We start from the raw sequence: 27,419 nt of genomic DNA, 5'->3' as shown, positions 1-27,419 counted from the left end.
CCAACCAGAGTAACGGGAGGAGCACATTTCAGAAAACGTGCTCAGCTCGTCGAGAAAATGCGATTTAAGCAATAAAATTAAAAATGCACCTAAAACCTAAACCAAACGTTGCAGGTGGTTATTTATTCATGCGCAGCAGTCAACGCGGCACTCTCTAGCTGCCAAGAGCACGTTTTACTATGCGCACCCAACCAGAGTGACGGGAGGAGCACATTTCAGAAAACTTGCTCAGCTCGACGAGAAAATGCGATTTAAGCAATAAAATTAAAAATGCACCCAAAACCTAAACCAAACGTTGCAGGTGGTTATTTCTTCATGCGCAGTGGTCAACGCGGCACTCTCTAGCTGCCAAGAGCACTTTTTACTATGCGCACCCAACCAGAGTGACGGGAGGAGCACATTTCAGAAAACGTGCTCAGCTCGTCGAGAAAATGCGATTTAAGCAATAAAATTAAAAATGCACCTAAAACCTAAACCAAACGTTGCAGGTGGTTATTTCTTCATGCGCAATGGTCAACGCGGCACTCTCTAGCTGCCAAGAGCACTTTTTACTATGCGCACCGACCCAGAGTGACGGGAGGAGCACATTTCAGAAAACGTGCTCAGCTCGTCGAGAAAATGCGATTTAAGCAATAAAATTAAAAATGCACCCAAAACCTAAACCAAACGTTGCAGATGGTCATTTCTTCATGCGCAGTGGTCAACGCGGCACTCTCTAGCTGCCAAGAGCACCTTTTACTATGCACACCCAACCAGAGTGACGGGAGGAGCACATTTCTGAAAACGTGTTCAGCTCGACGAGAAAATGCGATTTAAGCAATAAAATTAAAAATGCACCCAAAACCTAAAACAAACGTTGCACGTGGTTATTTCTTCATGCGCAGTGGTCAACGCGGCACTCTCTAGCTGCCAAGAGGACTTTTTACTATGCGCACCCAACAAGAGTGACGGGAGGAGCACATTTCAGAAAACGTGCTCAGCTCGTCAAGAAAATGCGATTTAAGCAATAAAATTAAAAATGCACCCAAACCCTAAACCAAACGTTGCAGATGGTTATTTCTTCATGCGCAGCAGTCAACGCGGCACTCTCTAGCTGCCAAGAGCACTTTTTACTATGCGCACCCAACCAGAGTGACGGGAGGAGCACATTTCAGAAAACGTGCTCAGCTCGTCGAGAAAATGCGATTTAAGCAATAAAATTAAAAATGCACCTAAAACCTAAAACAAACGTTGCACGTGGTTATTTCTTCATGCGCAGTGGTCAACGCGGCACTCTAGCTGCCAAGAGCACGTTTTACTATGCGCACCCAACCAGAGTGACGGGAGGAGCACATTTCAGAAAACGTGCTCAGCTCGTCGAGAAAATGCGATTTAAGCAATAAATTTAAAAATGCACCTAAAACCTAAACCAAACGTTGCAGATGGTCATTTCTTCATGCGCAGTGGTCAACGCGGCACTCTCTACCTGCCAAGAGCACTTTTTACTATATGCACCCAACCAGAGTGACGGGAGGAGCACATTTCAGAAAACGTGCTCAGCTCGTCGAGAAAATGCGATTTAAGCAATAAAATTAAAAATGCACCTAAAACCTAAACCAAACGTTGCAGGTGGTTATTTCTTCATGTGCAGTGGTCAACGCGGCACTCTCTAGCTGCCAAGAGCACTTTTTACTATGCGCACCCAACCAGAGTGACGGGAGGAGCACATTTCAGAAAACGTGCTCAGCACGTCGAGAAAATGCGATTTAAGCAATAAAATTAAAAATGTACCTAAAACCTAAACCAAACGTTGCAGGTGGTTATTTCTTCATGCGCAGTGGCCAACGCGGCACTCTCTAGCTGCCAAGAGCACTTTTTACTATGCGCACCCAACCAGAGTGACGGGAGGAGCACATTTCAGAAAACGTGCTCAGCTCGTCGAGAAAATGCGATTTAAGCAATAAAATTAAAAATGCACCCAAAACCTAAACCAAACGTTGCAGGTGGTTATTTCTTCATGCGCAGTGGTCAACGCGGCACTCTCTAGCTGCCAAGAGCACTTTTTACTATGCGCACCCAACCAGAGTGACGGGAGGAGCACATTTCAGAAAACGTGCTCAGCTCGTCGAGAAAATGCGATTTAAGCAATAAAATTAAAAATGCACCTAAAACCTAAACCAAACGTTGCAGGTGGTTATTTCTTCATGTGCAGTGGTCAACGCGGCACTCTCTAGCTGCCAAGAGCACTTTTTACTATGCGCACACAACCAGAGTGACGGGAGGAGCACATTTCAGAAAACGTGCTCAACTCGTCGAGAAAATGCGATTTAAGCAATAAAATTAAAAATGTACCTAAAACCTAAACCAAACGTTGCAGGTGGTTATTTCTTCATGCGCAGTGGCCAACGCGGCACTCTCTAGCTGCCAAGAGCACTTTTTACTATGCGCACCCAACCAGAGTGACGGGAGGAGCACATTTCAGAAAACGTGCTCAGCTCGTCGAGAAAATGCGATTTAAGCAATAAAATTAAAAATGCACCTAAAACCTAAACCAAACGTTGCAGGTGGTTATTTCTTCATGGGCAGTGGTCAACGCGGCACTCTCTAGCTGCCAAGAGTACTTTTTACTATGCGCACCCAACCAGAGTGACGGGAGGAGCACATTTCAGAAAACGTGCTCAGCTCGTCGAGAAAATGCGATTTAAGCAATAAAATTAAAAATGCACCTAAAACCTAAACCAAACGTTGCAGGTGGTTATTTCTTCATGGGCAGTGGTCAACGCGGCACTCTCTAGCTGCCAAGAGTACTTTTTACTATGCGCACCCAACCAGAGTGACGGGAGGAGCACATTTCAGAAAACGTGCTCAGCTCGTCGAGAAAATGCGATTTAAGCAATAAAATTAAAAATGCACCTAAAACCTAAACCAAACGTTGCAGGTGGTTATTTCTTCATGCGCAGTGGTCAACGCGGAACTCTCTAGCTGCCAAGAGCACTTTTTACTATGCGCACCCAACCAGAGTGACGGGAGGAGCACATTTCAGAAAACGTGCTCAGCTAGTCGAGAAAATGCGATTTAAGCAATAAAATTAAAAATGCACCTAAAACCTAAACCAAACGTTGGGGGTGGTTATTTCTTCATGTGCAGCAGTCAACGCGGCACTCTCTAGCTGCCAAGAGCACTTTTTACTATGCGCACCCGACCAGAGTGACGGGAGGAGCACATTTCAGAAAACGTGCTCAGCTCGTCGAGAAAATGCGATTTAAGCAATAAAATTAAAAATGCACCTAAAACCTAAACCAAACGTTGCAGGTGGTTATTTCTTCATGCGCAGTGGTCAACGCGGCACTCTCTAGCTGCCAAGAGCACTTTTTACTATGCGCACCCAACCAGAGTGACGGGAGGAGCACATTTCAGAAAACGTGCTCAGCTCGTCGAGAAAATGCGATCAAAGCAATAAAATTAAAAATGCACCTAAAACCTAAACCAAACGTTGCAGGTGGTTATTTCTTCATGTGCAGCCGTCAACGTGGCACTCTCTAGCTGCCAAGAGCACTTTTTACTATGCGCACCCAACCAGAGTGACGGGAGGAGCACATTTCAGAAAACGTGCTCAGCTCGTCGAGAAAATGCGATTTAAGCAATAAAATTAAAAATGCACCTAAAACCTAAACCAAACGTTGCAGGTGGTTATTTCTTCATGCGCAGTGGTCATCGCGGCACTCTCTAGCTGCCAAGAGCACTTTTTACTATACGTACCCAACCAGAGTGACGGGAGGAGCACATTTCAGAAAACGTGCTCAGCTCGTCCAGAAAAAGCGATTTAAGCAATAAAAATAAAAATGCACCTAAAACCTAAACCAAACGTTGCAGGTGGTTATTTCTTCATGCGCAGTGGTCAACGCGGCACTCTCTAGCTGCCAAGAGTACTTTTTACTATGCGCACCCAACCAGAGTGACGGGAGGAGCACATTTCAGAAAACGTGCTCAGCTCGTCGAGAAAATGCGATTTAAGCAATAAAATTAAAAATGCACCTAAAACCTAAACCAAACGTTGCAGGTAGTTATTTCTTCATGCGCAGTGGCCAACGCGGCACTCTCTAGCTGCCAAGAGCACTTTTTACTATGTGCACCCAACCAGAGTGACGGGAGGAGCACATTTCAGAAAACGTGCTCAGCTCGACGAGAAAATGCGATTTAAGCAATAAAATTAAAAATGCACCTAAAACCTAAACCAAACGTTGCAGATGGTCATTTCTTCATGCGCAGTGGTCAACGCGGCACTCTCTAGCTGCCAAGAGCACTTTTTACTATGCGCACCCAACCAGAGTGACGGGAGGAGCACATTTCAGAAAACGTGCTCAGCTCTTCGAGAAAATGCGATTTAAGCAATAAAATTAAAAATGCACCCAAAACCTAAACCAAACTTTGCAGATGGTCATTTCTAAATGCGCAGTGGTCAACGCGGCACTCTCTAGCTGCCAAGAGCACTTTTTACTATGCGCACCCAACCAGAGTGACGGGAGGAGCACATTTCAGAAAACGTGCTCAGCTCGTCGAGAAAATGCGATTTAAGCAATAAAAGCAAAAATGCACACAAAACCTAAACCAAACGTTGCAGATGGTCATTTCTTCATGCGCAGTGGTCAACGCGGCACTCTCTAGCTGCCAAGAGCACTTTTTAAGTGTCGCGTTTACCACTGCGCATGAAGAAAGAACCACCTGCAACGTTTGGTTTAAGTTTTAGGTGCATTTTTAATTTTATTGCTTAAATCGCATTTTCTCGACGAGCTGAGCACGTTTTCTGAAATGTGCTCCTCCCGTCACTCTGGTTGGGTGCGCATAGTAAAAACTGCTCTTGGCAGCTAGAGAGTGCCGCGTTGACCACTGCGCATGAAGAAATAACCACCTGCAACGTTTGGTTTAGGTTTTGGGTGCATTTTTAATTTTATTGCTTAAATCGCATTTTCTGGACGAGCTGAGCACGTTTTCTGAAATGTGCTCCTCCCGTCACTCTGGTTGGGTGCGCATAGTAAAAAGTGCTCTTGGCAGCTAGAGAGTGCCGCGTTGACCTCTGCGCATGAAGAAATGACCATCTGCAACGTTTGGTTTAGGTTTTAGGTGCATTTTTAATTTTATTGCTTAAATCGCATTTTTTTCGACGAGCTGAGCACGTTTTCTGAAATGTGCTCCTCCCGTCACTCTGGTTGGGTGCGCATAGTAAAAAGTGCTCTTGGCAGCTAGAGAGTGCCGCGTTGACCTCTGCGCATGAAGAAATGACCATCTGCAACGTTTGGTTTAGGTTTTAGGTGCATTTTTAATTTTATTGCTTAAATCGCATTTTTTTCGACGAGCTGAGCATGTTTTCTGAAGTGTGCTCCTCCCGTCACTCTGGTTGGATGCGCATAGTAAAAAGTGCTCTTGGCAGCTAGAGAGTGCCGCGTTGACCACTGCGCATGAAGAAATGACCATCTGCAACGTTTGGTTTAGGTTTTAGGTGCATTTTTAATTTTATTGCTTTAATCGCATTTTCTCGACGAGCTGAGCACGTTTTCTGAAATGTGCTCCTCCCGTCACTCTGGTTGGGTGCGCATAGTAAAAAGTGCTCTTGGCAGCTAGAGAGTGCCGCGTTGGCCACTGTTCATGAAGAAATAACCACCTGCAACGTTTGGTTTAGGTTTTGGGTGCATTTTTAATTTTATTGCTTAAATCGCATTTTCTCGACGAGCTGAGCACGTTTTCTGAAATGTGCTCCTCCCGTCACTCTGGTTGGGTGCGCATAGTAAAAAGTGCTCTTGGCAGCTAGAGAGTGCCGCGTTGACCACTGCGCATGAAGAAATAACCACTTGCAACGTTTGGTTTAGGTTTTGGGTGCATTTTTAATTTTATTGCTTAAATCGCATTTTCTCGACGAGCTGAGCACGTTTTCTGAAATGTGCTCCTCCCGTCACTCTAGTTGGGTGCGCATAGTAAAAAGCGCTCTTGGCAGCTAGAGAGTGCCGCGTTGACCACTGCGCATGAAGAAATAACCACCTGCAACGTTTGGTTTAGGTTTTAGGTGCATTTTTAATTTTATTGCTTAAATCGCATTTTCTCGACGAGCTGAGCACGTTTTCTGAAATGTGCTCCTCCCGTCACTCTGGTTGGGTGTGCATAGTAAAAAGTGCTCTTGGCAGCTAGAGAGTGCCGCGTTGACCACTGCCCATGAAGAAATAACCACCTGCAACGTTTGGTTTAGGTTTTAGGTGGATTTTTAATTTTATTGCTTAAATCGCATTTTCTCGACGAGCTGAGCACGTTTTCTGAAATGTGCTCCTCCCGTCACTCTGGTTGGGTGCGCATAGTAAAAAGTGCTCTTGGCAGCTAGAGAGTGCCGCGTTGGCCACTGCGCATGAAGAAATAACCACCTGCAACGTTTGGTTTAGGTTTTAGGTACATTTTTAATTTTATTGCTTAAATCGCATTTTCTCGACGAGCTGAGCACGTTTTCTGAAATGTGCTCCTCCCGTCACTCTGGTTGTGTGCGCATAGTAAAAAGTGCTCTTGGCAGCTAGAGAGTGCCGCTTTGACCACTGCACATGAAGAAATAACCACCCGCAACGTTTGGTTTAGGTTTTAGGTGCATTTTTAATTTTATTGCTTAAATTGCATTTTCTCGACGAGCTGAGCACGTTTTCTGAAATGTGCTCCTCCCGTCACTCTGGTTGGGTGCGCATAGTAAAAAGTGCTCTTGGCAGGTAGAGAGTGCCGCGTTGACCACTGCGCATGAAGAAATGACCATCTGCAACGTTTGGTTTAGGTTTTAGGTGCATTTTAAATTTTATTGCTTAAATCGCATTTTCTCGACGAGCTGAGCACGTTTTCTGAATGTGCTCCTTCCGTCACTCTGGTTGGGTGCGCATAGTAAAAAGTGCTCTTGGCAGCTAGAGAGTGCCGCGTTGACCACTGCGCATGAAGAAATGACCATTTGCAACGTTTGGTTTAGGTTTTAGGTGCATTTTTAATTTTATTGCTTAAATCGCATTTTCTCGACGAGCTGAGCACGTTTTCTGAAATGTGCTCCTCCCGTTACTCTGGTTGGGTGCGCATAGTAAAAAGTGCTCTTGGCAGCTAGAGAGTGCCGCGTTGACCACTGCGCATGAAGAAATAACCACCTGCAACGTTTGGTTTAGGTTTTGGGTGCATTTTTAATTTTATTGCTTAAATCGCATTTTCTCGACGGGCTGAGCACGTTTTCTGAAATGTGCTCCTCCCGTCACTCTGGTTGGGTGCGCATAGTAAAAAGTGCTCTTGGCAGCTAGAGAGTTCCGCGTTGACCACTGCGCATGAAGAAATAACCACCTGCAACGTTTGGTTTAGGTTTTAGGTGCATTTTTAATTTTATTGCTTAAATCGCATTTTCTCGACGAGCTGAGCACGTTTTCTGAAATGTGCTCCTCCCGTCACTCTGGTTGGGTGCGCATAGTAAAAAGTACTCTTGGCAGCTAGAGAGTGCCGCGTTGACCACTGCCCATGAAGAAATAACCACCTGCAACGTTTGGTTTAGGTTTTAGGTGCATTTTTAATTTTATTGCTTAAATCGCATTTTCTCGACGAGCTGAGCACGTTTTCTGAAATGTGCTCCTCCCGTCACTCTGGTTGGGTGCGCATAGTAAAAAGTACTCTTGGCAGCTAGAGAGTGCCGCGTTGACCACTGCCCATGAAGAAATAACCACCTGCAACGTTTGGTTTAGGTTTTAGGTGCATTTTTAATTTTATTGCTTAAATCGCATTTTCTCGACGAGCTGAGCACGTTTTCTGAAATGTGCTCCTCCCGTCACTCTGGTTGGGTGCGCATAGTAAAAAGTGCTCTTGGCAGCTAGAGAGTGCCACGTTGGCCACTGCGCATGAAGAAATAACCACCTGCAACGTTTGGTTTAGGTTTTGGGTGCATTTTTAATTTTATTGCTTAAATCGCATTTTCTCGACGAGCTGAGCACGTTTTCTGAAATGTGCTCCTCCCGTCACTCTGGTTGGGTGCGCATAGTAAAAAGTGCTCTTGGCAGCTAGAGAGTGCCGCGTTGACCACTGCGCATGAAGAAATAACCACTTGCAACGTTTGGTTTAGGTTTTGGGTGCATTTTTAATTTTATTGCTTAAATCGCATTTTCTCGACGAGCTGAGCACGTTTTCTGAAATGTGCTCCTCCCGTCACTCTGGTTGGGTGCGCTTAGTAAAAAGCGCTCTTGGCAGCTAGAGAGTGCCGCGTTGACCACTGCGCATGAAGAAATAACCACCTGCAACGTTTGGTTTAGGTTTTAGGTGCATTTTTAATTTTATTGCTTAAATCGCATTTTCTCGACGAGCTGAGCACGTTTTCTGAAATGTGCTCCTCCCGTCACTCTCGTTGGGTGCGCATAGTAAAAAGTGCTCTTGGCAGCTAGAGAGTGCCGCGTTGACCACTGCCCATGAAGAAATAACCACCTGCAACGTTTGGTTTAGGTTTTAGGTGGATTTTTAATTTTATTGCTTAAATCGCATTTTCTCGACGAGCTGAGCACGTTTTCTGAAATGTGCTCCTCCCGTCACTCTGGTTGGGTGCGCATAGTAAAAAGTGCTCTTGGCAGCTAGAGAGTGCCGCGTTGGCCACTGCGCATGAAGAAATAACCACCTGCAACGTTTGGTTTAGGTTTTAGGTACATTTTTAATTTTATTGCTTAAATCGCATTTTCTCGACGAGTTGAGCACGTTTTCTGAAATGTGCTCCTCCCGTCACTCTGGTTGTGTGCGCATAGTAAAAAGTGCTCTTGGCAGCTAGAGAGTGCCGCGTTGACCACTGCACATGAAGAAATAACCACCTGCAACGTTTGGTTTAGGTTTTAGGTGCATTTTTAATTTTATTGCTTAAATCGCATTTTCTCGACGAGCTGAGCACGTTTTCTGAAATGTGCTCCTCCCGTCACTCTGGTTGGGTGCGCATAGTAAAAAGTGCTCTTGGCAGGTAGAGAGTGCCGCGTTGACCACTGCGCATGAAGAAATGACCATCTGCAACGTTTGGTTTAGGTTTTAGGTGCATTTTTAATTTTATTGCTTAAATCGCATTTTCTCGACGAGCTGAGCACGTTTTCTGAATGTGCTCCTTCCGTCACTCTGGTTGGGTGCGCATAGTAAAAAGTGCTCTTGGCAGCTAGAGAGTGCCGCGTTGACCACTGCGCATGAAGAAATAACCACCTGCAACGTTTGGTTTAGGTTTTGGGTGCATTTTTAATTTTATTGCTTAAATCGCATTTTCTCGACGAGCTGAGCACGTTTTCTGAAATGTGCTCCTCCCGTCACTCTGGTTGGGTGCGCATAGTAAAAAGTGCTCTTGGCAGCTAGAGAGTTCCGCGTTGACCACTGCGCATGAAGAAATAACCACCTGCAACGTTTGGTTTAGGTTTTAGGTGCATTTTTAATTTTATTGCTCAAATCGCATTTTCTCGACGAGCTGAGCACGTTTTCTGAAATGTGCTCCTCCCGTCACTCTGGTTGGGTGCGCATAGTAAAAAGTACTCTTGGCAGCTAGAGAGTGCCGCGTTGACCACTGCCCATGAAGAAATAACCACCTGCAACGTTTGGTTTAGGTTTTAGGTGCATTTTTAATTTTATTGCTTAAATCGCATTTTCTCGACGAGCTGAGCACGTTTTCTGAAATGTGCTCCTCCCGTCACTCTGGTTGGGTGCGCATAGTAAAAAGTACTCTTGGCAGCTAGAGAGTGCCGCGTTGACCACTGCCCATGAAGAAATAACCACCTGCAACGTTTGGTTTAGGTTTTAGGTGCATTTTTAATTTTATTGCTTAAATCGCATTTTCTCGACGAGCTGAGCACGTTTTCTGAAATGTGCTCCTCCCGTCACTCTGGTTGGGTGCGCATAGTAAAAAGTGCTCTTGGCAGCTAGAGAGTGCCACGTTGGCCACTGCGCATGAAGAAATAACCACCTGCAACGTTTGGTTTAGGTTTTGGGTGCATTTTTAATTTTATTGCTTAAATCGCATTTTCTCGACGAGCTGAGCACGTTTTCTGAAATGTGCTCCTCCCGTCACTCTGGTTGGGTGCGCATAGTAAAAAGTGCTCTTGGCAGCTAGAGAGTGCCGCGTTGACCACTGCGCATGAAGAAATAACCACTTGCAACGTTTGGTTTAGGTTTTGGGTGCATTTTTAATTTTATTGCTTAAATCGCATTTTCTCGACGAGCTGAGCACGTTTTCTGAAATGTGCTCCTCCCGTCACTCTGGTTGGGTGCGCTTAGTAAAAAGCGCTCTTGGCAGCTAGAGAGTGCCGCGTTGACCACTGCGCATGAAGAAATAACCACCTGCAACGTTTGGTTTAGGTTTTAGGTGCATTTTTAATTTTATTGCTTAAATCGCATTTTCTCGACGAGCTGAGCACGTTTTCTGAAATGTGCTCCTCCCGTCACTCTGGTTGGGTGCGCATAGTAAAAAGTGCTCTTGGCAGCTAGAGAGTGCCGCGTTGACCACTGCCCATGAAGAAATAACCACCTGCAACGTTTGGTTTAGGTTTTAGGTGGATTTTTAATTTTATTGCTTAAATCGCATTTTCTCGACGAGCTGAGCACGTTTTCTGAAATGTGCTCCTCCCGTCACTCTGGTTGGGTGCGCATAGTAAAAAGTGCTCTTGGCAGCTAGAGAGTGCCGCGTTGGCCACTGCGCATGAAGAAATAACCACCTGCAACGTTTGGTTTAGGTTTTAGGTACATTTTTAATTTTATTGCTTAAATCGCATTTTCTCGACGAGTTGAGCACGTTTTCTGAAATGTGCTCCTCCCGTCACTCTGGTTGTGTGCGCATAGTAAAAAGTGCTCTTGGCAGCTAGAGAGTGCCGCGTTGACCACTGCACATGAAGAAATAACCACCTGCAACGTTTGGTTTAGGTTTTAGGTGCATTTTTAATTTTATTGCTTAAATCGCATTTTCTCGACGAGCTGAGCACGTTTTCTGAAATGTGCTCCTCCCGTCACTCTGGTTGGGTGCGCATAGTAAAAAGTGCTCTTGGCAGGTAGAGAGTGCCGCGTTGACCACTGCGCATGAAGAAATGACCATCTGCAACGTTTGGTTTAGGTTTTAGGTGCATTTTTAATTTTATTGCTTAAATCGCATTTTCTCGACGAGCTGAGCACGTTTTCTGAATGTGCTCCTTCCGTCACTCTGGTTGGGTGCGCATAGTAAAAAGTGCTCTTGGCAGCTAGAGAGTGCCGCGTTGACAATGCGCATGAAGAAATTACCATTTGCAACGTTTGGTTTAGGTTTTAGGTGCATTTTTAATTTTATTGCTTAAATCGCATTTTCTCGACGAGCTGAGCACGTTTTCTGAAATGTGCTCCTCCCGTTACTCTGGTTGGGTGCGCATAGTAAAAAGTGCTCTTGGCAGCTAGAGAGTGCCGCGTTGACCACTGCGCATGAAGAAATAACCACCTGCAACGTTTGGTTTAGGTTTTGGGTGCATTTTTAATTTTATTGCTTAAATCGCATTTTCTCGTCGAGCTGAGCACGTTTTCTGAAATGTGCTCCTCCCGTCACTCTGGTTGGGTGCGCATAGTAAAAAGTGCTCTTGGCAGCTAGAGAGTGCCGCGTTGACCACTGCGCATGAAGAAATGACCATCTGCAACGTTTGGTTTAGGTTTTGGGTGCATTTTTCATTTTATTGCTTAAAGCGCCTTTTCTCGACGAGCTGAGCACGTTTTCTGAAATGTGCTCCTCCCGTCACTCTGGTTGGGTGCGCATCGTAAAAAGTGCTCTTGGCAGCTAGAGAGTGCCGCGTTGACCATTGCGCATGAAGAAATAACCACCTGCAACGTTTGGTTTAGGTTTTAGGTGCATTCTTAATTTTATTGCTTAAATCGCATTTTCTCGACGAGCTGAGCACGTTTTCTGAAATATGCTCCTCCCGTCACTCTGGTTGGGTGCGCATAGTAAAAAGTGCTCTTGGCAGCTAGAGAGTGCCGCGTTGACCACTGCGCATGAAGAAATAACCACCTGCAACGTTTGGTTTAGGTTTTGGGTGCATTTTTAATTTTATTGCTTAAATCGCATTTTCTCGTCGAGCTGAGCACGTTTTCTGAAATGTGCTCCTTCCGTCACTCTGGTTGGGTGCGCATAGTAAAAAGTGCTCTTGGCAGCTAGAGAGTGCCGCGTTGACCACTGCGCATGAAGAAATGGCCATCTGCAACGTTTGGTTTAGGTTTTGGGTGCATTTTTAATTTTATTGCTTAAATCGCATTTTCTCGACGAGCTGAGCACGTTTTCTGAAATGTGCTGCTCCCGTCACTCTGGTTGGGTGCGCATAGTAAAAAGTGCTCTTGGCAGCTAGAGAGTGCCACGTTGACCACTGCGCATGAAGAAATAACCACGTGCAACGTTTGTTTTAGGTGTTAGGTGCATTTTTATTTTTATTGCTTAAATCGCATTTTCTCGACGAGCTGAGCACGTTTTCTGAAATGTGCTCCTCCCGTCACTCTGGTTGGGTGCGCATAGTAAAAAGTGCTCTTGGCAGCTAGAGAGTGCCGCGTTGACCACTGCCCATGAAGAAATAACCACCTGCAACGTTTGGTTTAGGTTTTAGGTGGATTTTTAATTTTATTGCTTAAATCGCATTTTCTCGACGAGCTGAGCACGTTTTCTGAAATGTGCTCCTCCCGTCACTCTGGTTGGGTGCGCATAGTAAAAAGTGCTCTTGGCAGCTAGAGAGTGCCGCGTTGGCCACTGCGCATGAAGAAATAACCACCTGCAACGTTTGGTTTAGGTTTTAGGTACATTTTTAATTTTATTGCTTAAATCGCATTTTCTCGACGAGTTGAGCACGTTTTCTGAAATGTGCTCCTCCCGTCACTCTGGTTGTGTGCGCATAGTAAAAAGTGCTCTTGGCAGCTAGAGAGTGCCGCGTTGACCACTGCACATGAAGAAATAACCACCTGCAACGTTTGGTTTAGGTTTTAGGTGCATTTTTAATTTTATTGCTTAAATCGCATTTTCTCGACGAGCTGAGCACGTTTTCTGAAATGTGCTCCTCCCGTCACTCTGGTTGGGTGCGCATAGTAAAAAGTGCTCTTGGCAGGTAGAGAGTGCCGCGTTGACCACTGCGCATGAAGAAATGACCATCTGCAACGTTTGGTTTAGGTTTTAGGTGCATTTTTAATTTTATTGCTTAAATCGCATTTTCTCGACGAGCTGAGCACGTTTTCTGAATGTGCTCCTTGCGTCACTCTGGTTGGGTGCGCATAGTAAAAAGTGCTCTTGGCAGCTAGAGAGTGCCGCGTTGACCACTGCGCATGAAGAAATTACCATTTGCAACGTTTGGTTTAGGTTTTAGGTGCATTTTTAATTTTATTGCTTAAATCGCATTTTCTCGACGAGCTGAGCACGTTTTCTGAAATGTGCTCCTCCCGTTACTCTGGTTGGGTGCGCATAGTAAAAAGTGCTCTTGGCAGCTAGAGAGTGCCGCGTTGACCACTGCGCATGAAGAAATAACCACCTGCAACGTTTGGTTTAGGTTTTGGGTGCATTTTTAATTTTATTGCTTAAATCGCATTTTCTCGTCGAGCTGAGCACGTTTTCTGAAATGTGCTCCTCCCGTCACTCTGGTTGGGTGCGCATACTAAAAAGTGCTCTTGGCAGCTAGAGAGTGCCGCGTTGACCACTGCGCATGAAGAAATGACCATCTGCAACGTTTGGTTTAGGTTTTGGGTGCATTTTTGCTTTTATTGCTTAAATCGCATTTTCTCGACGAGCTGAGCACGTTTTCTGAAATGTGCTCCTCCCGTCACTCTGGTTGGGTGCACATAGTAAAAAGTGCTCTTGGCAGCTAGAGAGTCCCGCGTTGACCACTGCGCATGAAGAAATAACCACCTGCAACGTTTGATTTAGGTTTTAGGTGCATTTTTAATTTTATTGCTTAAATCGCATTTTCTCGACGAGCTGAGCACGTTTTCTGAAATGTGCTCCTCCCGTTACTCTGGTTGGGTCTGCATAGTAAAAGGTGCTCTTGGCAGCTAGAGAGTGCCGCGTTGACCACTGCGCATGAAGAAATGACCATCTGCAACGTTTGGTTTAGGTTTTGGGTGCATTTTTCATTTTATTGCTTAAATCGCCTTTTCTCGACGAGCTGAGCACGTTTTCTGAAATGTGCTCCTCCCGTCACTCTGGTTGGGTGCGCATCGTAAAAAGTGCTCTTGGCAGCTAGAGAGTGCCGCGTTGACCATTGCGCATGAAGAAATAACCACCTGCAACGTTTGGTTTAGGTTTTAGGTGCATTCTTAATTTTATTGCTTAAATCGCATTTTCTCGACGAGCTGAGCACGTTTTCTGAAATATGCTCCTCCCGTCACTCTGGTTGGGTGCGCATAGTAAAAAGTGCTCTTGGCAGCAAGAGAGTGCCGCGTTGACCACTGCGCATGAAGAAATGACCATCTGCAACGTTTGGTTTAGGTTTTGGGTGCATTTTTGCTTTTATTGCTTAAATCGCATTTTCTCGACGAGCTGAGCACGTTTTCTGAAATGTGCTCCTCCCGTCACTCTGGTTGGGTGCACATAGTAAAAAGTGCTCTTGGCAGCTAGAGAGTCCCGCGTTGACCACTGCGCATGAAGAAATAACCACCTGCAACGTTTGGTTTAGGTTTTAGGTGCATTTTTAATTTTATTGCTTAAATCGCATTTTCTCGACGAGCTGAGCACGTTTTCTGAAATGTGCTCCTCCCGTTACTCTGGTTGGGTGTGCATAGTAAAAAGTGCTCTTGGCAGCTAGAGAGTGCCGCGTTGACCACTGCGCATGAAGAAATGACCATCTGCAACGTTTGGTTTAGGTTTTGGGTGCATTTTTCATTTTATTGCTTAAATCGCCTTTTCTCGACGAGCTGAGCACGTTTTCTGAAATGTGCTCCTCCCGTCACTCTGGTTTGGTGCGCATAGTAAAAAGTGCTCTTGGCAGCTAGAGAGTGCCGCGTTGACCATTGCGCATGAAGAAATAACCACCTGCAACGTTTGGTTTAGGTTTTAGGTGCATTCTTAATTTTCTTGCTTAAATCGCATTTTCTCGACGAGCTGAGCACGTTTTCTGAAATATGCTCCTCCCGTCACTCTGGTTGGGTGCGCATAGTAAAAAGTGCTCTTGGCAGCTAGAGAGTGCCGCGTTGACCACTGCGCATGAAGAAATAACCACCTGCAACGTTTGGTTTAGGTTTTGGGTGCATTTTTAATTTTATTGCTTAAATCGCATTTTCTCGTCGAGCTGAGCACGTTTTCTGAAATGTCCTCCTTCCGTCACTCTGGTTGGGTGCGCATAGTAAAATGTGCTCTTGGCAGCTAGAGAGTGCCGCGTTGACCACTGCGCATGAAGAAATGGCCATCTGCAACGTTTGGTTTAGGTTTTGGGTGCATTTTTAATTTTATTGCTTAAATCGCATTTTCTCGACGAGCTGAGCACGTTTTCTGAAATGTGCTCCTCCCGTCACTCTGGTTGGGTGCGCATAGTAAAAAGTGCTCTTGGCAGCTAGAGAGTGCCACGTTGACCACTGCGCATGAAGAAATAACCACGTGCAACGTTTGTTTTAGGTTTTAGGTGCATTTTTATTTTTATTGCTTAAATCGCATTTTCTCGACGAGCTGAGCACGTTTTCTGAAACGTGCTCCTCCCGTCACTCTGGTTGGGTGCGCATAGTAAAAAGTGCTCTTGGCAGCTAGAGAGTGCCGCGTTGACTGCTGCGCATGAAGAAATAACCACCTGCAACGTTTGGTTTAGGTTTTAGGTGCATTTTTAATTTTATTGCTTAAATCGCATTTTCTCGACGAGCTGAGCACGTTTTCTGAAATGTGCTCCTCCCGTCACTCTGGTTGGGTGCGCATAGTAAAAAGTGCTCTTGGCAGCTAGAGAGTGCCGCGTTGACCACTGCGCATGAAGAAATAACCACGTGCAACGTTTGTTTTAGGTTTTAGGTGCATTTTTAATTTTATTGCTTAAATCGCATTTTCTCGACGAGCTGAGCATGTTTTCTGAAACGTGCTCCTCCCGTCACTCTGGTTGGGTGCGCATAGTAAAAAGTGCTCTTGGCAGCTAGAGAGTGCCGCGTTGACTGCTGCGGATGAAGAAATAACCACCTGCAACGTTTGGTTTAGGTTTTAGGTGCATTTTTAATTTTATTGCTTAAATCGCATTTTCTCGACGAGCTGAGCACGTTTTCTGAAATGTGCTCCTCCCGTCACTCTGGTTGGGTGCGCATGGTAAAAAGTGCTCTTGGCAGCTAGAGAGTGCCACGTTGACCACTGCGCATGAAGAAATAACCGCCTGCAACGTTTGGTTTAGGTTTTGGGTGCATTTTTACTTTTATTGCTTAAATCGCATTTTCTCGTCGAGCTGAGCACGTTTTCTGAAATGTGCTCCTCCCGTCACTCTGGTTGGGTGCGCATAGTAAAAAGTGCTCTTGGCAGCTAGAGAGTGCTGCGTTGACCACTGCGCATGAAGAAATGACCATCTGCAACGTTTGGTTTAGGTTTTGGTTGCATTTTTAATTTTATTGCTTAAATCGCATTTTCTCGACGAGCTGAGCACGTTTTCTGAAATGTGCTCCTCCCGTCACTCTGGTCGGGTGCGCATAGTAAAAAGTGCTCTTGGCAGCTAGAGAGTGCCGCGTTGACAACTGCGCATGAAGAAATAACCACCTGCAACGTTTGGTTTAGGTTTTGGGTGCATTTTTAATTTTATTGCTTAAATCGCATTTTCTCGACGAGCGGAGCACGTTTTCTGAAATGTGCTCCTCCCGTCACTCTGGTCGGGTGCGCATAGTAAAAAGTGCTCTTGGCAGCTAGAGAGTGCCGCGTTGACTGCTGCATATGAAGAAATAACCACCCCCAACGTTTGGTTTAGGTTTTAGGTGCATTTTTAATTTTATTGCTTAAATCGCATTTTCTCGACGAGCTGAGCACGTTTTCTGAAATGTGCTCCTCCCGTCACTCTGGTTGGGTGCGCATAGTAAAAAGTGCTCTTGGCAGCTAGAGAGTGCCGCGTTGACCACTGCGCATGAAGAAATAACCACCTGCAACGTTTGGTTTAGGTTTTAGGTGCATTTTTAATTTTATTGCTTAAATTGCATTTTCTCGACGAGCTGAGCACGTTTTCTGAAATGTGCTCCTCCCGTCACTCTGGTTGGGTGCGCATAGTAAAAAGTGCTCTTGGCAGCTAGAGAGTGCCGCGTTGACTGCTGCACATGAAGAAATAACCACCCCCAACGTTTGGTTTAGGTTTTAGCTGCATTTTTAATTTTATTGCTTAAATCGCATTTTCTCGACGAGCTGAGCACGTTTTCTGAAATGTGCTCCTCCCGTCACTCTGGTTGGGTGCGCATAGTAAAAAGTGCTCTTGGCAGCTAGAGAGTGCCGCGTTGACCACTGCGCATGAAGAAATAACCACCTGCAACGTTTGGTTTAGGTTTTGGGTGCATTTTTAATTTTTGTGCTTAAATCGCATTTTCTCGTCGAGCTGAGCATGTTTTCAGAAATGTGCTCCTCCCGTCACTCTGGTTGGGTGTGCATAGTAAAAAGTGCTCTTGGCAGCTAGAGAGTGCCGCGTTGACCACTGCGCATGAAGAAATGACCATCTGCAACGTTTGGTTTAGGTTTTGGGTACATTTTTAATTTTATTGCTTAAATCGCATTTTCTCGACGAGCTGAGCACGTTTTCTGAAATGTGCTCCTCTCGTCACTCTGGTTGGGTGCGCATAGTAAAAAGTGCTCTTGGCAGCTAGAGAGTGCCGCGTTCACCACTGCGCATGAAGAAATAACCACCTGCAACGTTTGGTTTAGGTTTTAGGTGCATTTTTAATTTTATTGCTTAAATCGCATTTTCTCGACGAGCTGAGCACGTTTTCTGAAATGTGCTCCTCCCGTCACTCTGGTTGGGTGCGCATAGTAAAAAGTACTCTTGGCAGCTAGAGAGTGCCGCGTTGACCACTGCCCATGAAGAAATAACCACTTGCAACGTTTGGTTTAGGTTTTAGGTGCATTTTTAATTTTATTGCTTAAATCGCATTTTCTCGACGAGCTGAGCACGTTTTCTGAAATGTGCTCCTCCCGTCACTCTGGTTGGGTGCGCATAGTAAAAAGTGCTCTTGGCAGGTAGAGAGTGCCTCGTTGACCACTGCGCATGAAGAAATGACCATCTGCAACGTTTGTTTTAGGTTTTAGGTGCATTTTTAATTTTATTGCTTAAATCGCATTTTCTCGACGAGCTGAGCACGTTTTCTGAATGTGCTCCTTCCGTCACTCTGGTTGGGTGCGCATAGTAAAAAGTGCTCTTGGCAGCTAGAGAGTGCCGCGTTGACCACTGCGCATGAAGAAATGACCATTTGCAACGTTTGTTTTAGGTTTTAGGTGCATTTTTAATTTTATTGCTTAAATCGCATTTTCTCGACGAGCTGAGCACGTTTTCTGAAATGTGCTCCTCCCGTTACTCTGGTTGGGTGCGCATAGTAAAAAGTGCTCTTGGCAGCTAGAGAGTGCCGCGTTGACCACTGCGCATGAAGAAATAACCACCTGCAACGTTTGGTTTAGGTTTTGGGTGCATTTTTAATTTTATTGCTTAAATCGCATTTTCTCGTCGAGCTGAGCACGTTTTCTGAAATGTGCTCCTCCCGTCACTCTGGTTGGGTGCGCATAGTAAAAAGTGCTCTTGGCAGCTAGAGAGTGCCGCGTTGACCACTGCGCATGAAGAAATGACCATCTGCAACGTTTGGTTTAGGTTTTGGGTGCATTTTTGCTTTTATTGCTTAAATCGCATTTTCTCGACGAGCTGAGCACGTTTTCTGAAATGTGCTCCTCCCGTCACTCTGGTTGGGTGCACATAGTAAAAAGTGCTCTTGGCAGCTAGAGAGTCCCGCGTTGACCACTGCGCATGAAGAAATAACCACCTGCAACGTTTGGTTTAGGTTTTAGGTGCATTTTTAATTTTATTGCCTAAATCGCATTTTCTCGACGAGCTGAGCACGTTTTCTGAAATGTGCTCCTCCCGTTACTCTGGTTGGGTCTGCATAGTAAAAAGTGCTCTTGGCAGCTAGAGAGTGCCGCGTTGACCACTGCGCATGAAGAAATGACCATCTGCAACGTTTGGTTTAGGTTTTGGGTGCATTTTTCATTTTATTGCTTAAATCGCCTTTTCTCGACGAGCTGAGCACGTTTTCTGAAATGTGCTCCTCCCGTCACTCTGGTTGGGTGCGCATCGTAAAAAGTGCTCTTGGCAGCCAGAGAGTGCCGCGTTGACCATTGCGCATGAAGAAATAACCACCTGCAACGTTTGGTTTAGGTTTTAGGTGCATTTTTAATTTTATTGCTTATATCGCATTTTCTCGACGAGCTGAGCACGTTTTCTGAAATGTGCTCCTCCCGTCACTCTGGTTGGGTGCGCATAGTAAAAAGTGCTCTTGGCAGCTAGAGAGTGCCGCGTTGACCACTGTGCATGAAGAAATAACCACCTGCAACGTTTGGTTTAGGTTTTGGGTGCATTTTTAATTTTATTGCTTAAATCGCATTTTCTGGACGAGCTGAGCACGTTTTCTGAAATGTGCTCCTCCCGTCACTCTGGTTGGGTGCGCATAGTAAAAAGTGCTCTTGGCAGCTAGAGAGTGCCGCGTTGACCACTGCGCATGAAGAAATGACCATCTGCAACGTTTGGTTTAGGTTTTGGGTGCATTTTTAATTTTATTGCTTAAATCGCATTTTCTCGACGAGCTGAGCACGTTTTCTGAAATGTGCTCCTCCCGTCACTCTGGTTGGGTGCGCATAGTAAAAAGTGCTCTTGGCAGCTAGAGAGTGCCGCGTTGACCACTGCGCATGAAGAAATAACCACCTGCAACGTTTGGTTTAGGTTTTAGCTGCATTTTTAATTTTATTGCTTAAATCGCATTTTCTCGACGAGCTGAGCACGTTTTCTGAAATGTGCTCCTCCCGTCACTCTGGTTGGGTGCGCATAGTAAAAAGTGCTCTTGGCAGCTAGAGAGTGCCGCGTTGACCACTGCGCATGAAGAAATAACCACGTGCAACGTTTGTTTTAGGTTTTAGGTGCATTTTTATTTTTATTGCTTAAATCGCATTTTCTCGACGAGCTGAGCACGTTTTCTGAAATGTGCTCCTCCCGTCACTCTGGTTGGGTGCGCATAGTAAAAAGTGCTCTTGGCAGCTAGAGAGTGCCACGTTGACCACTGCGCATGAAGAAATAACCACGTGCAACGTTTGTTTTAGGTTTTAGGTGCATTTTTATTTTTATTGCTTAAATCGCATTTTCTCGACGAGCTGAGCACGTTTTCTGAAACGTGCTCCTCCCATCACTCTGGTTGGGTGCGCATAGTAAAAAGTGCTCTTGGCAGCTAGAGAGTGCCGCGTTGACTGCTGCACATGAAGAAATAACCACCCCCAACGTTTGGTTTAGGTTTTAGGTGCATTTTTAGATTTATTGCTTAAATCGCATTTTCTCGTCGAGCTGAGCACGTTTTCTGAAATGTGCTCCTCACGTCACTCTGGTTGGGTGCGCATAGTAAAAAGTGCTCTTGGCAGCTAGAGAGTGCCGCGTTGACCACTGCGCATGAAGAAATGACCATCTGCAACGTTTGGTTTAGGTTTTGGGTGCATTTTTAATTTTATTGCTTAAATCGCATTTTCTCAACGAGCTGAGCACGTTTTCTGAAATGTGCTCCTCCCGTCACTCTGGTTGGGTGCGCATAGTAAAAAGTGCTCTTGGCAGCTCGAGAGTGCCGCGTTGACCGCTGCGCATGAAGAAATAACCACCTGCAACGTTTGGTTTAGGTTTTAGGTGCATTTTTAATTTTATTGCTTAAATCGCATTTTCTCGACGAGCTGAGCACGTTTTCTGAAATGTGCTCCTCCCGTCAATCTGGTTGGGTGCGCATAGTAAAAAGTGCTCTTGGCAGCTAGAGAGTGCCGCGTTGACCACTGCGCATGAAGAAATGACCATCTGCAACGTTTGGTTTAGGTTTTGGGTGCATTTTTAATTTTATTGCTTAAATCGCATTTTCTCGACGAGCTGAGCACGTTTTCTGAAATGTGCTCCTCCCGTCACTCTGGTTGGGTGCGCATAGTAAAAAGTGCTCTTGGCAGCTAGAGAGTGCCGCGTTGACCACTGCGCATGAAGAAATGACCATCTGCAACGTTTGGTTTAGGTTTTAGGTGCATTTTTAATTTTATTGCTTAAATCGCATTTTCTCGACGAGCTGAGCACATTTTCTGAAATGTGCTGCTCCCGTCACTCTGGTTGGGTGCGCATAGTAAAAAGTGCTCTTGGCAGCTAGAGAGTGCCGCGTTGACCACTGCCCATGAAGCAATAACCACCTGCAACGTTTAGTTTAGGTTTTAGGTGCATTTTTAATTTTATTGCTTAAATCGCATTTTCTCGACGAGCTGAGCACGTTTTCTGAAATGTGCTCCTCCCGTCACTCTGGTTGGGTGCGCATAGTAAAAAGTGCTCTTGGCCTCTAGAGAGTGCCGCGTTGGCCACTGCGCATGAAGAAATAACCACCTGCAACGTTTGGTTTAGGTTTTAGGTGCATTTTTAATTTTATTGCTTAAATCGCATTTTCTCGACGAGCTGAGCACGTTTTCTGAAATGTGCTCCTCCCGTCACTCTGGTTGGGTGCGCATAGTAAAAAGTGCTCTTGGCAGCTAGGCAGTGCCGCGTTGACCACTGCGCATGAAGAAATAACCGTCTGCAACGTTTGGTTTAGGTTTTGGGTGCATTTTTAATTTTATTGCTTAAATCGCATTTTCTCGTCGACCTGAGCACGTTTTCTGAAATGTGCTCCTCCCGTCACTCTGGTTGGGTGTGCATAGTAAAAAGTGCTCTTGGCAGCTAGATAGTGCCGCGTTGACCACTGCGCATGAAGAAATGACCATCTGCAACGTGTGGTTTAGGATTTGGGTGCATTTTTAATTTTATTGCTTAAATCGCATTTTCTCGACGAGCTGAGCACGTTTTCTGAAATGTTCTCCTCCCGTCACTCTGGTTGGGTGCGCATAGAAAAAAGTGCTCTTGGCAGCTAGAGAGTGCCGCGTTGACCACTGCGCATGAATAAATAACCACCTGCAACGTTTGGTTTAGGTTTTAGGTGCATTTTTAATTTTATTGCTTAAATCGCATTATCTCGACGAGCTGAGCACGTTTTCTGAAATGTGCTCCTCCCGTCACTCTGGTTGGGTGCGCATAGTAAAAAGTGCTCTTGGCAGCTAGAGAGTGCCGCGTTGACCACTCCGCATGAAGAAATAACCACCTGCAACGTTTGGTTTAGGTTTTAGGTGCATCTTTAATTTTATTGCTTAAATCGCATTTTCTCGACGAGCTGAGCACGTTTTCTGAAATGTGCTCCTCCCGTCACTCTGGTTGGGTGCGCATAGTAAAAAGTGCTCTTGGCAGCTAGAGAGTGCCACGTTGACCACTGCGCATGAAGAAATTACCATCTGCAACGTTTGGTTTAGGTTTTAGGTGCATTTTTAATTTTATTGCTTAAATCGCATTTTCTCGACGAGCTGAGGACGTTTTCTGAAATGTGCTCCTCCCGTCACTCTGGTTGGGTGCGCATAGTAAAAAGTGCTCTTGGCAGCTAGAGAGTGCCGCGTTCACCATTGCGCATGAAGAAATAACCAACTGCAACGTTTGGTTTAGATTTTAGGTGCATTTTTAATTTTATTGCTTAAATCGCATTTTTCTCGACGAGCAGAGCACGTTTTCTGAAATGTGCTCCTCCCGTCACTCTGGTTGGGTGCGCATAGTAAAAAGTGCTCTTGGCAGCTAGAGAGTGCCGCGTTGACCACTGCGCATGAAGAAATAACCACCTGCAACGTTTGGTTTAGGTTTTGCGTGCATTTTTAATTTTATTGCTTAAATCGCATTTTCTCGTCGAGCTGAGCACGTTTTCTGAAATGTGCTCCTCCTGTAACTCTTTTTGGGTGCGCATAGTAAAAAGTGCTCTTGGCAGCTAGAGAGTGCCGCGTTGACCACTGCGCATGAAGACATAACAACCTGCAACGTTTGGTTTAGGTTTTAGGTGCATTTTTAATTTTATTGCTTAAATCGCATTTTCTCGACGAGCTGAGCACGTTTTCTGAAATGTGCTCCTCCCGTCACTCTGGTTGGGTGCGCATAGTAAAAAGTGCTCTTGGCAGCTAGAGAGTGCCGCGTTGACCACTGCACATGAAGAAATAACCACCTGCAAGTTTGGTTTAGGTTTTAGGTGCATTTTTAATTTTATTGCTTATATCGCATTTTCTCGACGAGCTGAGCACGTTTTCTGAAATGTGCTCCTCCCGTCACTCTGGTTGGGTGCGCATAGTAAAAAGTGCTCTTGGCAGCTAGAGAGTGCCGCGTTGACCACTGTGCATGAAGAAATAACCACCTGCAACGTTTGGTTTAGGTTTTGGGTGCATTTTTAATTTTATTGCTTAAATCGCATTTTCTGGACGAGCTGAGCACGTTTTCTGAAATGTGCTCCTCCCGTCACTCTGGTTGGGTGCGCATAGTAAAAAGTGCTCTTGGCAACTAGAGAGTGCCGCGTTGACCACTGCGCATGAAGAAATGACCATCTGCAACGTTTGGTTTAGGTTTTGGGTGCATTTTTAATTTTATTGCTTAAATCGCATTTTCTCGACGAGCTGAGCACGTTTTCTGAAATGTGCTCCTCCCGTCACTCTGGTTGGGTGCGCATAGTAAAAAGTGCTCTTGGCAGCTAGAGAGTGCCACGTTGACCACTGCGCATGAAGAAATAACCAAGTGCAACGTTTGTTTTAGGTTTTAGGTGCATTTTTATTTTTATTGCTTAAATCGCATTTTCTCGACGAGCTGAGCACGTTTTCTGAAACGTGCTCCTCCCGTCACTCTGGTTGGGTGCGCATAGTAAAAAGTGCTCTTGGCAGCTAGAGAGTGCCGCGTTGACTGCTGCACATGAAGAAATAACCACCCCCAACGTTTGGTTTAGGTTTTAGGTGCATTTTTAGTTTTATTGCTTAAATCGCATTTTCTCGTCGAGCTGAGCACGTTTTCTGAAATGTGCTCCTCCCGTCACTCTGGTTGGGTGCGCATAGTAAAAAGTGCTCTTGGCAGCTAGAGAGTGCCGCGTTGACCACTGCGCATGAAGAAATGACCATCTGCAACGTTTGGTTTAGGTTTTGGGTGCATTTTTAATTTTATTGCTTAAATCGCATTTTCTCAACGAGCTGAGCACGTTTTCTGAATTGTGCTCCTCCCGTCACTCTGGTTGGGTGCGCATAGTAAAAAGTGCTCTTGGCAGCTCGAGAGTGCCGCGTTGACCGCTGCGCATGAAGAAATAACCACCTGCAACGTTTGGTTTAGGTTTTAGGTGCATTTTTAGTTTTATTGCTTAAATCGCATTTTCTCGACGAGCTGAGCACGTTTTCTGAAATGTGCTCCTCCCGTCATTCTGGTTGGGTGCGCATAGTAAAAAGTGCTCTTGGCAGCTAGAGAGTGCCGCGTTGACCACTGCGCATGAAGAAATGACCATCTGCAACGTTTGGTTTAGGTTTTGGGTGCATTTTTAATTTTATTGCTTAAATCGCATTTTCTCGACGAGCTGAGCGCGTTTTCTGAAATGTGCTCCTCCCGTCACTCTGGTTGGGTGCGCATAGTAAAAAGTGCTCTTGGCAGCTAGAGAGTGCCGCGTTGACCACTGCGCATGAAGAAATGACCATCTGCAACGTTTGGTTTAGGTTTTAGGTGCATTTTTAATTTTATTGCTTAAATCGCATTTTCTCGACGAGCTGAGCACATTTTCTGAAATGTGCTCCTCCCGTCACTCTGTTTGGGTGCGCATAGTAAAAAGTGCTCTTGGCAGCTAGAGAGTGCCGCGTTGACCACTGCGCATGAAGAAATAACCACCTGAAACGTTTGGTTTAGGTTTTGGGTGCATTTTTAATTTTATTGCTTAAATCGCATTTTCTCGTCGAGCTGAGCACGTTTTCTGAAATGTGCTCCTCCCGTCACTCTGGTTGGGTGCGCATAGTAAAAAGTGCTCTTGGCAGCTAGAGAGTGCCGAGTTGACCATTGCGCATGAAGAAATAACCACCTGCAACGTTTGGTTTAGGTTTTAGGTGCATTTTTAATTTTATTGCTTAAATCGCATTTTCTCGACGAGCTGAGCACATTTTCTGAAATGTGCTCCTCCCGTCACTCTGGTTGGGTGCGCATAGTAAAAAGTGCTCTTGGCAGCTAGAGAGTGCCGCGTTGAGCACTGCCCATGAAGAAATAACCACCTGCAACGTTTGGTTTAGGTTTTAGGTGCATTTTTAATTTTATTGCTTAAATCGCATTTTCTCGACGAGCTGAGCACGTTTTCTGAAATGTGCTCCTCCCGTCACTCTGGTTGGGTGCGCATAGTAAAAAGTGCTCTTGGCAGCTAGAGAGTGCCGCGTTGGCCACTGCGCATGAAGAAATAACCACCTGCAACGTTTGGTTTAGGTTTTAGGTGCATTTTTAATTTTATTGCTTAAATCGCATTTTCTCGACGAGCTGAGCACGTTTTCTGAAATGTGCTCCTCCCGTCACTCTGGTTGGGTGCGCATAGTAAAAAGTGCTCTTGGCAGCTAGAGAGTGCCGCGTTGACCACTGCACATGAAGAAATAACCACCTGCAACGTTTGGTTTAGGTTTTAGGTGCATTTTTAATTTTATTGCTTAAATCGCATTTTCTAGACGAGCTGAGCACGTTTTCTGAAATGTGCTCCTCCCGTCACTCTTGTTTGGTGCGCATAGTAAAAAGTGCTCTTGGCAGCTAGAGAGTGCCGCGTTGACCACTGCACAAGAAGAAATAACCACCTGCAACGTTTGGTTTAGGTTTTATGTTCATTTTTAATTTTATTGCTTAAATCGCATTTTCTCGACGAGCCGAGCACGTTTTCTGAAATGTGCTCCTCCCGTCACTCTGGTTGGGTGCGCATAGTAAAAAGTGCTCTTGGCAGCTAGAGAGTGCCGCGTTGACCACTGCGCATGAAGAAATAACCACCTGCAAGTTTGGTTTAGGTTTTGGGTGCATTTTTAATTTTATTGCTTAAATCGCATTTTCTGGACAAGCTGAGCACGTTTTCTGAAATGTGCTCCTCCCGTCACTCTGGTTGGGTGCGCATAGTAAAAAGTGCTCTTGGCAGCTAGAGAGTGCCGCGTTGACCACTGCGCATGAAGAAATAACCACGTGCAACGTTTGTTTTAGGTTTTGGGTGCCTTTTTAATTTTATTGCTTAAATCGCATTTTCTCGACGAGCTGAGCATGTTTTCTGAAATGTGCTCCTCCCGTCACTCTAGTTGGGTGCGCATAGTAAAAAGTGCTCTTGGCAGCTTGAGAGTGCCGCGTTGACCACTGCGCATGAAGAAATGACCATCTGCAACGTTTGGTTTAGGTTTTGGGTGCATTTTTAATTTTATTGCTTAAATCGCATTTTCTCGACGAGCTGAGCACGTTTTCTGAAATGTGCTCCTCTCGTCACTCTGGTTGGGTGCGCGTAGTAATAAGTGCTCTTGGCAGCTAGAGAGTGCCGCGTTGACCACTGCGCATTTAGAAATAACCACCTGCAACGTTTGGTTTAGGTTTTAGGTGCATTTTTAATTTTATTGCTTAAATCGCATTTTCTCGACGAGCTGAGCACATTTTCTGAAATGTGCTCCTCCCGTCACTCTGGTTGGGTGCGCATAGTAAAAAGTGCTCTTGGCAGCTAGAGAGTGCCGCGTTGACCACTGCACATGAAGAAATAACCACCTGCAACGTTTGGTTTAGGTTTTAGGTGCATTTTTAATTTTATTGCTTAAATCGCATTTTCTCGACGAGCTGAGCACGTTTTCTGAAATGTGCTCCTCCCGTCACTCTTGTTGGGTGCGCATAGTAAAAAGTGCTCTTGGCAGCTAGAGAGTGCCGCGTTGACCACTGCGCAAGAAGAAATAACCACCTGCAACGTTTGGTTTAGGTTTTATGTGCATTTTTAATTTTATTGCTTAAATCGCATTTTCTCGACGAGCTGAGCACGTTTTCTGAAATGTGCTCCTCCCGTCACTCTGGTTGGGTGCGCATAGTAAAAAGTGCTCTTGGCAGCTAGAGAGTGCCGCGTTGACCACTGCGCATGAAGAAATAACCACCTGCAAGTTTGGTTTAGGTTTTGGGTGCATTTTTAATTTTATTGCTTAAATCGCATTTTCTGGACAAGCTGAGCACGTTTTCTGAAATGTGCTCCTCCCGTCACTCTGGTTGGGTGCGCATAGTAAAAAGTGCTCTTGGCAGCTAGAGAGTGCCGCGTTGACCACTGCGCATGAAGAAATGACCATCTGCAACGTTTGGTTTAGGTTTTAGGTGCATTTTTAATTTTATTGCTTAAATCGCATTTTCTCGACGAGCTGAGCACGTTTTCTGAAATGTGCTCCT

The sequence above is a fragment of the Syngnathus scovelli genome, chromosome 5 (assembly GCF_024217435.2).
Source record: "Syngnathus scovelli strain Florida chromosome 5, RoL_Ssco_1.2, whole genome shotgun sequence".
In the NCBI taxonomy this organism is placed as follows: Eukaryota; Metazoa; Chordata; class Actinopteri; order Syngnathiformes; family Syngnathidae; genus Syngnathus; species Syngnathus scovelli.
Note: the sequence above shows the minus strand (reverse complement) of the source record.